The 8,274-nt window shown below is 47.0% G+C and overlaps 1 long non-coding RNA gene and 1 pseudogene across 1 annotated transcript; one reads left to right on the forward strand and one right to left on the reverse strand.

Moving 5' to 3' along the window:
- Positions 1-223: 223 nt before the first annotated feature.
- On the reverse strand, positions 224-6,493 carry LOC112605340 (annotated as a pseudogene).
- A 331-nt stretch (positions 6,494-6,824) lies between these two features.
- LOC112605414 lies at positions 6,825-7,687 on the forward strand. The gene is made up of 2 exons (XR_003115412.1): positions 6,825-6,877; positions 7,204-7,687. It is a non-coding gene; the product is annotated as an uncharacterized LOC112605414 (long non-coding RNA).
- The last annotated feature ends 587 nt before the right edge of the window (positions 7,688-8,274 follow it).

Consider the following 8,274-nt stretch of genomic DNA (forward strand, 5'->3'; position numbering starts at 1 on the left):
AGTATTTATTATGAAAGGGTGTTATTTCCTCAAATGCTTTTTCCATGTCAATTGATATGATAATGTGATTTTTTTTCTTTTGTTCAAATAATGTGATGTATTATGTTGATTGATTTTCTTCTGTTGAAACATCTTTGCATTCCATGGTAAAATTCCATTCAATTGTGAATGATCCTTATAGTTGCTGATGGAGTCAGTTTTCTTTTTTTCTTTTTTTTTTTTTTTTCTCATTTGACCTAGATGGCCTACGAAACCTAGAGAAGGATCATGGCTTGTGATTTCTCTCCGGAGACAGCGATCTCTCTCTTCTCCTAACTCTAGAAAGGGACCTGCTCCCGCAGCGAGAGAAGCTTCTCTTTGGAGATCTGCGACGAGGTGGAGGACGCCTCCTACGATAATCATCTTGAGGGCGACCACCCCGAGAGGGAGGTGGGCCACGATTTCTACTTCTTTTTTCACCATTCGACAGTTCCACTCCTACACAGCGGCCACATAGTGTTCTTCCATCTGGCTCTCAGACCGCATCAGCTGCACCTCGGGGATCTTCAAATTCAACAAAAGCAAAGCCGGGAGGATTTCTAGCAACCCACACACTTCAGAGCGGTCTATAGTAGCCGAAAGCCCGTTCCAATTCAGTCTTGTTGCCTTTGTTTCCAAGATTGCCTGCATAAACCTACATAACCAAGGCGGGCAGATCATGAGGCCAGGAGTTCGAGACCAGCCTGGCCAACATGACGAAATCCCATTCTCTAATAAAAACATAAAAATTAGCCGGGTGCAGTGGCACGTGCCTATAGTTCCAGCTACTTGGGAGGCTGAGGCAGGAGTCGCTTGAACCCAGGAGGCGGAGGTTGCAGTGAGCCAAGACCACACCATTGCACTCTAGCCTGGGTGACAGAGCAAGACTCTGTCTCAATTTAAAAAAAAAGAGAGATGAAGGTGTATGTGGTTTACGTTGACAGACGGAAGTCCCTGCTTTGGTTTCCCATGAATCTTTTATATTCTCCTTGTGATGAAGCCTGCAGGCTTGTGCACATTCCCAGGGTAGGAACAGTCCCACAGACCAAGGGCTTCACAGTAAACGAAGCAGGTGACCAGTTCCCAACATACATTATTCCACATTGAACTTGATACGTTTTCAAGGAAACAGTGTTGTGAGAAGGCAGCCTAGGTCTGTCCAGGATCGAGGCCTGCAATTAATTAATACTTTACTCACAGCATTCAAAAGGGAATAAAGAATAATATATACACTTATGGCCAGGCATGCTGGTTCACACCTGTAATCCCAACACGTTGGGAGGCTGAGGCTGGTGAATCTCTAGAGCCCAGGAGACTGAGACCAGCCTGGGCAACGTGGCAAAACTGTCTCTACAAAAAATAAATACATAAATAAAATTAGCTGGGCATGGTGGTGTGAGCCTGTAGTCCCAGCTACTCGGGAAGCCAAGGTGGGAGGATCACCTGAGCCCTGGGAGGTAGAGGCTGTGGTAAGTCATGATGGTGCCACCGCACTTCAGCCTGGGTGACAGAGTGAGACCCTGTCCTCCCTGCCAAAAAAAAGAAAGAAGAAAAATACTTAAGTATCAAATTCTCCAGCTTAAGAAGTGAAACAGGCCAGATGCAGTAGCTCATGACTGTAATCCCAGCCCTTTGGGAGGCTGAGGCTGGGGGATCACTTGAGGTCAGGAGTTCAAGACCAGCCTGGTGGCCATGCACAGTGGCTCACGACTATAATTCCAGCACTTTGGGAGGCCAAGGGGGATGGATCACAAGGTCAGGAGTTTGAGATCAGACTGGCCAATATGGCGAAACCCTGTCTCTACTAAAAATACAAAAATTAGCTGGGTGTGGTGGTACACATCTGTAGTCCTAGCTACTCAGGAGGCTGAGGCAGGATAATTGCTTGAACCTGGGAGGCAGAGATTGTAGTGAGCCAAGATCAGGCCACTGTACTCTAGCCTGGGCAACAGAGCAAGACTCTGTTTCAAAAAAAAAAAAAAGTAAAAAATTAAAAATTGAGCTATTTGAATTGGACACATGGAATGCATTGGAAGATGTTTCAAACATTGGGTCATCTTCCAATATTTACTCCAACTAATTCTCCTATTATTGGACCAACCCCGATACACAAAATTTAAAATTTTACACTTATTATTATTTTTATTTTTTGAGATGGAGTCTCGCTCTGTTGCCCAGGCCCCAGGCTGGAGTGCAGTGGCCAGATCTCAGCTCACTGCAAGCTCCGCCTCCCGGGTTCTCGCCATTCTCCTGCCTCAGCCTCCCGAGTAGCTGGGACTACAGGCGCCTGCCACCTCGCCCGGCTAGTTTTTTGTATTTTTTAGTAGAGACGGGATTTCACCGTGTTAGCCAGGATAGTCTTGATCTCCTGACCTCGTGATCCGCCCATCTCGGCCTCCCAAAGTGCTGGGATCACAGGCTTGAGCCACCGCACCCGGCCTTTACACTTATTTTTAATGTATCCTTTGTTTGCTGCAAATAAAGTGAATGTGTCCCCCAAAACTCATATGTTGAAATCCTAAACCCCAGGTGATGATATTAGAAGGTGGGGCATTTAGGGAGGTAATAAAGTGGTAAGGATTAGTGCCCTTACAAAAGAGGCCCCTTGGCCGGGCGTGGTGGCTCATGCCTGTAATCCCAGCACTTTGGGAGGCTGAGGTGGACAGATCACCTGAGGTTGGGAGTTTGAGACCAGCCTGACCAACATGGAGAAACCCCGTCTCTACTAAAAATACAAAATTAGTCCGGCGTGGTGGTGCGTGCCTGTAATCCCAGTTACTTGGGAGGCTGAGGCAGGAGAATCACTTGAACCTGGGAGGCAGAGGTTGTGGTGAGCTGAGATTGTGCCATTGCACTCCAGCCTGGGCAACAAGAGTGAAACTCTGTCTCAAAAAAAAAAAAAAAAAAAAAAAAGGCCCCTGGCCAGGCGCGGTGGCTCATGCCTGTAATTCCAGCGCTTTGGGAGTCCGAGGTGGGCAGATCACAAGGTCAGGAGTTCAAGACCAGCCTCATGGTGAAACCCCTGTCTCTACTAAAAATACAAAAATTAACTGGGCGTGGTGGCGCATGCCTGCAGTCTCAGCTACTTGGGAGGCTGAGGCAGGAGAATCGCTTGAACCCACAAGGCGGAGGTTGCAGTGAGCCGAGATTGTGCCACTGCACTCCAGCCTGGCAACAAAGTGAGACTCTGTCTCAAAAAAAAAAAAAAAAGAGAGAGAGAGAGAGCGAGATCCCAGAGAGATCCCTCACCTTTTCCACTACATGAAAACACACAAAGTCAGTGTCTGCAACCCAGAAGAGGACCGTCACCAGAACTAGACCATGCTGGCACCTTGATCTCAGACTTCTAGCCTCTAGAAATGTGAGAAATATATGTTGTTTATAAGTCACCCAATTTATGGTACTTCGTTATAGCAGCCTGAACTAAGGCGGTCCCCAAACTGAATACCTCACGAATGCATTTTACCTCTCTCTGTCTCTGCTTCACTTCTATTAACTTTTACAAGTCATCCAGTTGTCCGTCTTACACATCCCTTCCTCTGTGGTCATGGAGACACTGGGGGAAGGGCTGAAGCTAGTCATTCTTCTTTCTGAAGTAGCCTCAAAGGGGACCAAGTCAACTGGATGCTCTTTGGAGTAAACTCACTTTTTATTCTTACATCTTTCGAGGAACATCTCTTAGAAAACACAAGCAGATCAGCAAGAGGTTTATTCAACCCATCCAAAGAAACAGCTTTTCAAAGTCCACGTGATGGACAATAAGGTGCCTCTTTCTCTGAACCTTTCCTCAAAATGATATAACATGTTCCTGGCCAGGGCTTCGGTGTCAACCTCACAATCTACCTGATACGGTTTGGCTCAGTGTCCCCACCCAAATATCTTCTCAAATTGTAATCCCCATGTGTTGACAGAGGGACCTGTAATCCCCACGTGTTGAGGGAGAAAGGTGATTGGATCATGGGGGTGGTTTCCCTGATGCTGTTCTCCTGAAACTGAGTGAGTTCTCACAAGATCTGATGGTTTTATATATTTGGCAGTTCCTCCTTCACATGCTCTCTCCTGCCGCCTTGTGCGGCAGAAGGTGCCTGCCTGTGTGAAGAAGGTGCCTGCTTTCCCTTCCGCCATGATTGTCAGTTTCCTGAGGCATCCCCTGCCTTGTGAAACTATGAGTCAATTAAACCTCTTTCCTTTATAAATTACCCAGTCTCAGGGAAGTTCTTTAGAGCAGTGTGAAAACAGACTAACACACCACTGCACTGCACTTGCCTCTCTCCTTTAGCCAGGACACCTGGGAGTTTTCCTTTCTGGTCTTTAGTTACATTTACCACATCTCCAATAGTGTTTTTTTGTTTTTGTTTTTGTTTTTTTTAATTGAGACGGAGTCTCACTCTGTCACCCAGGATGGAGTGTAGTGCCGTGATCTTGGTTCACTAAAACCTCCACTTCCCAGGTTCAAGCAATTTTTCTGCCTCAACCTCCCATGTAGCTGGGATTACAGCTGGGATTAGTGACCACACCCAGCTAATTTTTGTATCTTTAGTAGAGTTGGAGTTTCACCATGTTGGCCAGGTTGGGCTTGAATTCCTGACCTCAAGTTATCCGCCCGCCTCACCCTCCCAAAATGCTGGAGTTACAGGCATGGACCACTGCGCCCAGCCAGTTTTGTATTTTTTAAATAAGGAAAATACAAATAGAATTAGAGAAATTGTTTTGTCATGAAAGCATGTTTGGGTGTGTGCCATTTGGAACCAGAAGTAAATATCTTTTATATTGATGTTTTCAACCCATCTACAAAATGGAGTACCCTTCTCCTACGTGAAGGAGCGTCTGCTGGTCAGAGACGAAAAAATAAGTTGGAAAGTCATGGCCTTCCAGCACTGGCTTTGCTGGACTGGGAGTCCCAGGGCAGTGTGCTGCTCCCTCTTGCAAAGTCAGCAGCCATCTTCACATGGCAGAGCTGTGAAATCTGTGCTGTGTCCAGAAAGGCTAGTAACAGCTGAATGCTCTCCAGCCTTTTGGGGATTTTGTCTGCCCTGCATTTTTTAATCCTTTTACTACACATACAGTGGTGTGCTTGAACCAGATGGAACCAAATGTTAAATTTTCAGGAATTTAGCAAGCTGACTGTTAAACCACTGAGAGCTTGAAATCAGCTACGGTGGGAGCATTTACACCATAGAAATCAGTAATCAGGGCTTTTTCCTTTTCAATCTAGAGAATCAAACCTTTACTAGCACACCACTGTATATATATTCTTTAAAATATAGTATTGCTGGGTGCAGTGGCTCATGCCTATAATCCCAGCACTTTGGGAGGCCGAGGCAGGTGGATCTTGAGGTAGGAGTTCGAGACCAGCCTGGCCAAGATGGTGAAACCCCCTCTCTGCTAATACAAAAATTAGCCAGGCACGGTGGTGGGCACATGTAATCCCTGCTACTCGGGAGGCTAAGGCAGGAGAATCACTTCAACCTGGGAGGCGGAGGTTGCTGTGAGCCAAGATCATGCCACTGCACTCTAGCCTGGGCAACAGAGCGAATCCATCTCAAATATATATATATATAAAATAATAAATTTAAAAAAATAAAAAATAGTATTGTTTTTGCATTATTTACTGTATTTAGTAGTATCCGTATCAGTTACCTACTGCTGATTAACAAGCTACCCCACAACATACCAACTTAGAATGACAACAATCATCTATTTTGCTAGTGAATCTTCAGTTTGGGCAAGGCTTAGTGAGAACAGCTCATCTCTGCCACTTGCTGTGTCATCTGGGGGACACAGCAAGTGTGACTGGGGCTGAAGGAGCCACTTTAGAGATACCTTACATACATAGCTAACAAGTTGCTGCTGGCTTCTGAGGCAAGGCAGAGGTTATGAAACAAGGGCCTTATTTCTTCTCCATGTGAGCCTCCCTACAGGCTGTTGGGCTTCCTCACAGCATGGTGGCTGGGTTCCAAGAGCAAGCATCCCTAAAGAACAAGACATAAATGCATGGTAGGTTCATGGCTTGGCCTTGGAAGTCAGTGTTAGTTCCTCAGTAACCTCTTGGTCTACAAAGCACAAAAGTTTGCCTTCTTTCAAGGGGAAGGAGCATAGACTTTGCCTCTCGATAGGGAGTGGCAAGGTTCTAAGGAGCACGTGGGCTGGGACATACTGTTGTAGACATTGTAGACATCTTGGAAGTTAATATTTCTCATAATAACGTACTGTAGGTATTTTTAAGAGGTCATGCTTAGTGCCATGGCCAAGGGGAAGCCCTGGGTAAACAGGCATCTGGATTAATTATTCTGCCTTGGAGAGTCCAGGGATGTTAAAAACTAAGCCCTCAGCATGAGGCCACTCTGAGCATTGGACTCCCTCTGTGCCCCAGGGCATCATCAGATGTGCTCTCTGAGGAGGGGTAGCCATCACCGCCTCGCTGGACCTGAGCCTCTGGTTGTGTTGGGAGTTTGTGAGAGGGCCAATCAGTCATCCCACCCCAAGTGCAGGTATGCTGTGTGAAATAGGGTTTCAAGAATAAAGGATTCATTGAGCAGGTGCATGTAGTGAAAAGGACAGACTCGGCTTGGAGTCCCAGCTCCACCCACTACTTGCTAGGTGACCTTAAGTAAGACCTCAAATCTTGGCCTTCATTTTCCCATCTAAAAAATGGGGAAGATGAAACCAATCTCATGGAACTGCGGTGAGCATCCCTTCAAAAAGTTCACTGTTTCCCACAGGTTATTTGTATCCCTGGTGTTTATCAAGTAAGATATGGGGTAGACTACCCCATAGGTAAACAATTTGTTGTTGTTTTAATATTGAAGTGTTTTCTTAACGTATTAGAACATTGCTTGTTTTCTTTTCGTAGAAAAAGGTGTGAGTTGGCCGGGCGCGGTGGCTCAAGCCTGTAATCCCAGCACTTTGGGAGGCCGAGACGGGCGGATCACGAGGTCAGGAGATCGAGACCATCCTGGCTAACACGGTGAAACCCCGTCTCTACTAAAAAATACAAAAAACTAGCTGGGCGAGGTGGCGGGCGCCTGTAGTCCCAGCTACTCGGGAGGCTGAGGCAGGAGAATGGCGTAAACCCAGGAGGCGGAGCTTGCAGTGAGCTGAGATCCGGCCACTGCACTCCAGCCTGGGCGGCAGAGCGAGACTCTGTCTCAAAAAAAAAAAAAAAAAAAAAAAAAAAAGAAAAAGGTGTGAGTTGATTTAGAGGGAGGTAGTAGAAACTACCAGTTTAGGTATCAGAGCAGAAACTGTGAAGTTGGTGCACAGTGCTTGTGGTTTAGGAAGCACCAGGGCAGTACATGGTGCCTGACCCCCACGAGCCCCCAACTGTAGCCCCCTGAAGTGAGGGCTTCCATCTAGCCGGTTCTCATTCAGTCCTAGCATATATCCCTGAGGTTGGCAGGAGCCAAGCACCATCTCCTGAGGTAACTGATTAACAGGGCATGCCATGTAGTGGCACTCAGCCAATATGAGAGCCCCTCCCTGCCTCTGTCCACTGGGATCTCCTGGATGGCCCAAAGTTCTCCAAGCCTATCCCCGACCACATTCCCTCTCAGCGGGTGGACTTCCTGCGGTGGGCCAGAGGGTCTGGCTCCCCACTCTCCAGAGCACTGGCACATTGAGCCCTATTTCAGCCCCTTCCTAGCCACAGGCCTTTGGGAAAATGTAAAACACAAAAAATAAAAAACTCGAAGACTCCTTGGTTAGCAGGATTGGTGAGATTAGGAAGCTGACCAGGATCATGCGACTTGTTAGTAGCCTAGTGACAAAAGCGGTTAATAATCACACAGCCTCCTTGGAAACGATCTCCTCTGCAACACAGACCCTGCCTGTATAATCTTCACCCTTCACAAAGGGATCCTGGAGGGGGCATCATCACCTCCAGTTTTTGTTTTGTTTTGTTTTATTTTTTGTGGGGTTTTTTAATTTGTTTTTTGTTTTGGGGAGGGGTTGTTCATTGAGACAGGGTCTGGCTCTGTCGCCAGGCTGGAGTGCAGTGGCACAATCTTGGCTCACTGCAACCTCTACCTCCGGAGTTCAAGTGATTCTCTTGCCTCAGTTTCCCGAGTAGCTGGGACTACTGGCGTGCAAGCCACCATGCCCTGCTACTCTTGTATTTTTAGTAGAGACAGGGTTTTGCCATCTTGGTTGGACTGGTCTCAAGCTCTTGACCTCAAGTGATCCGCCTGCGTTGGCCTCCCAAAGTTCTGGAATTACAGACACGAGCCACTGCACCAGGCCACCTCCATTCTGCAGATG

This window comes from Theropithecus gelada, chromosome 13 (genome assembly GCF_003255815.1).
Source record: "Theropithecus gelada isolate Dixy chromosome 13, Tgel_1.0, whole genome shotgun sequence".
NCBI lineage: Eukaryota > Metazoa > Chordata > Mammalia > Primates > Cercopithecidae > Theropithecus > Theropithecus gelada.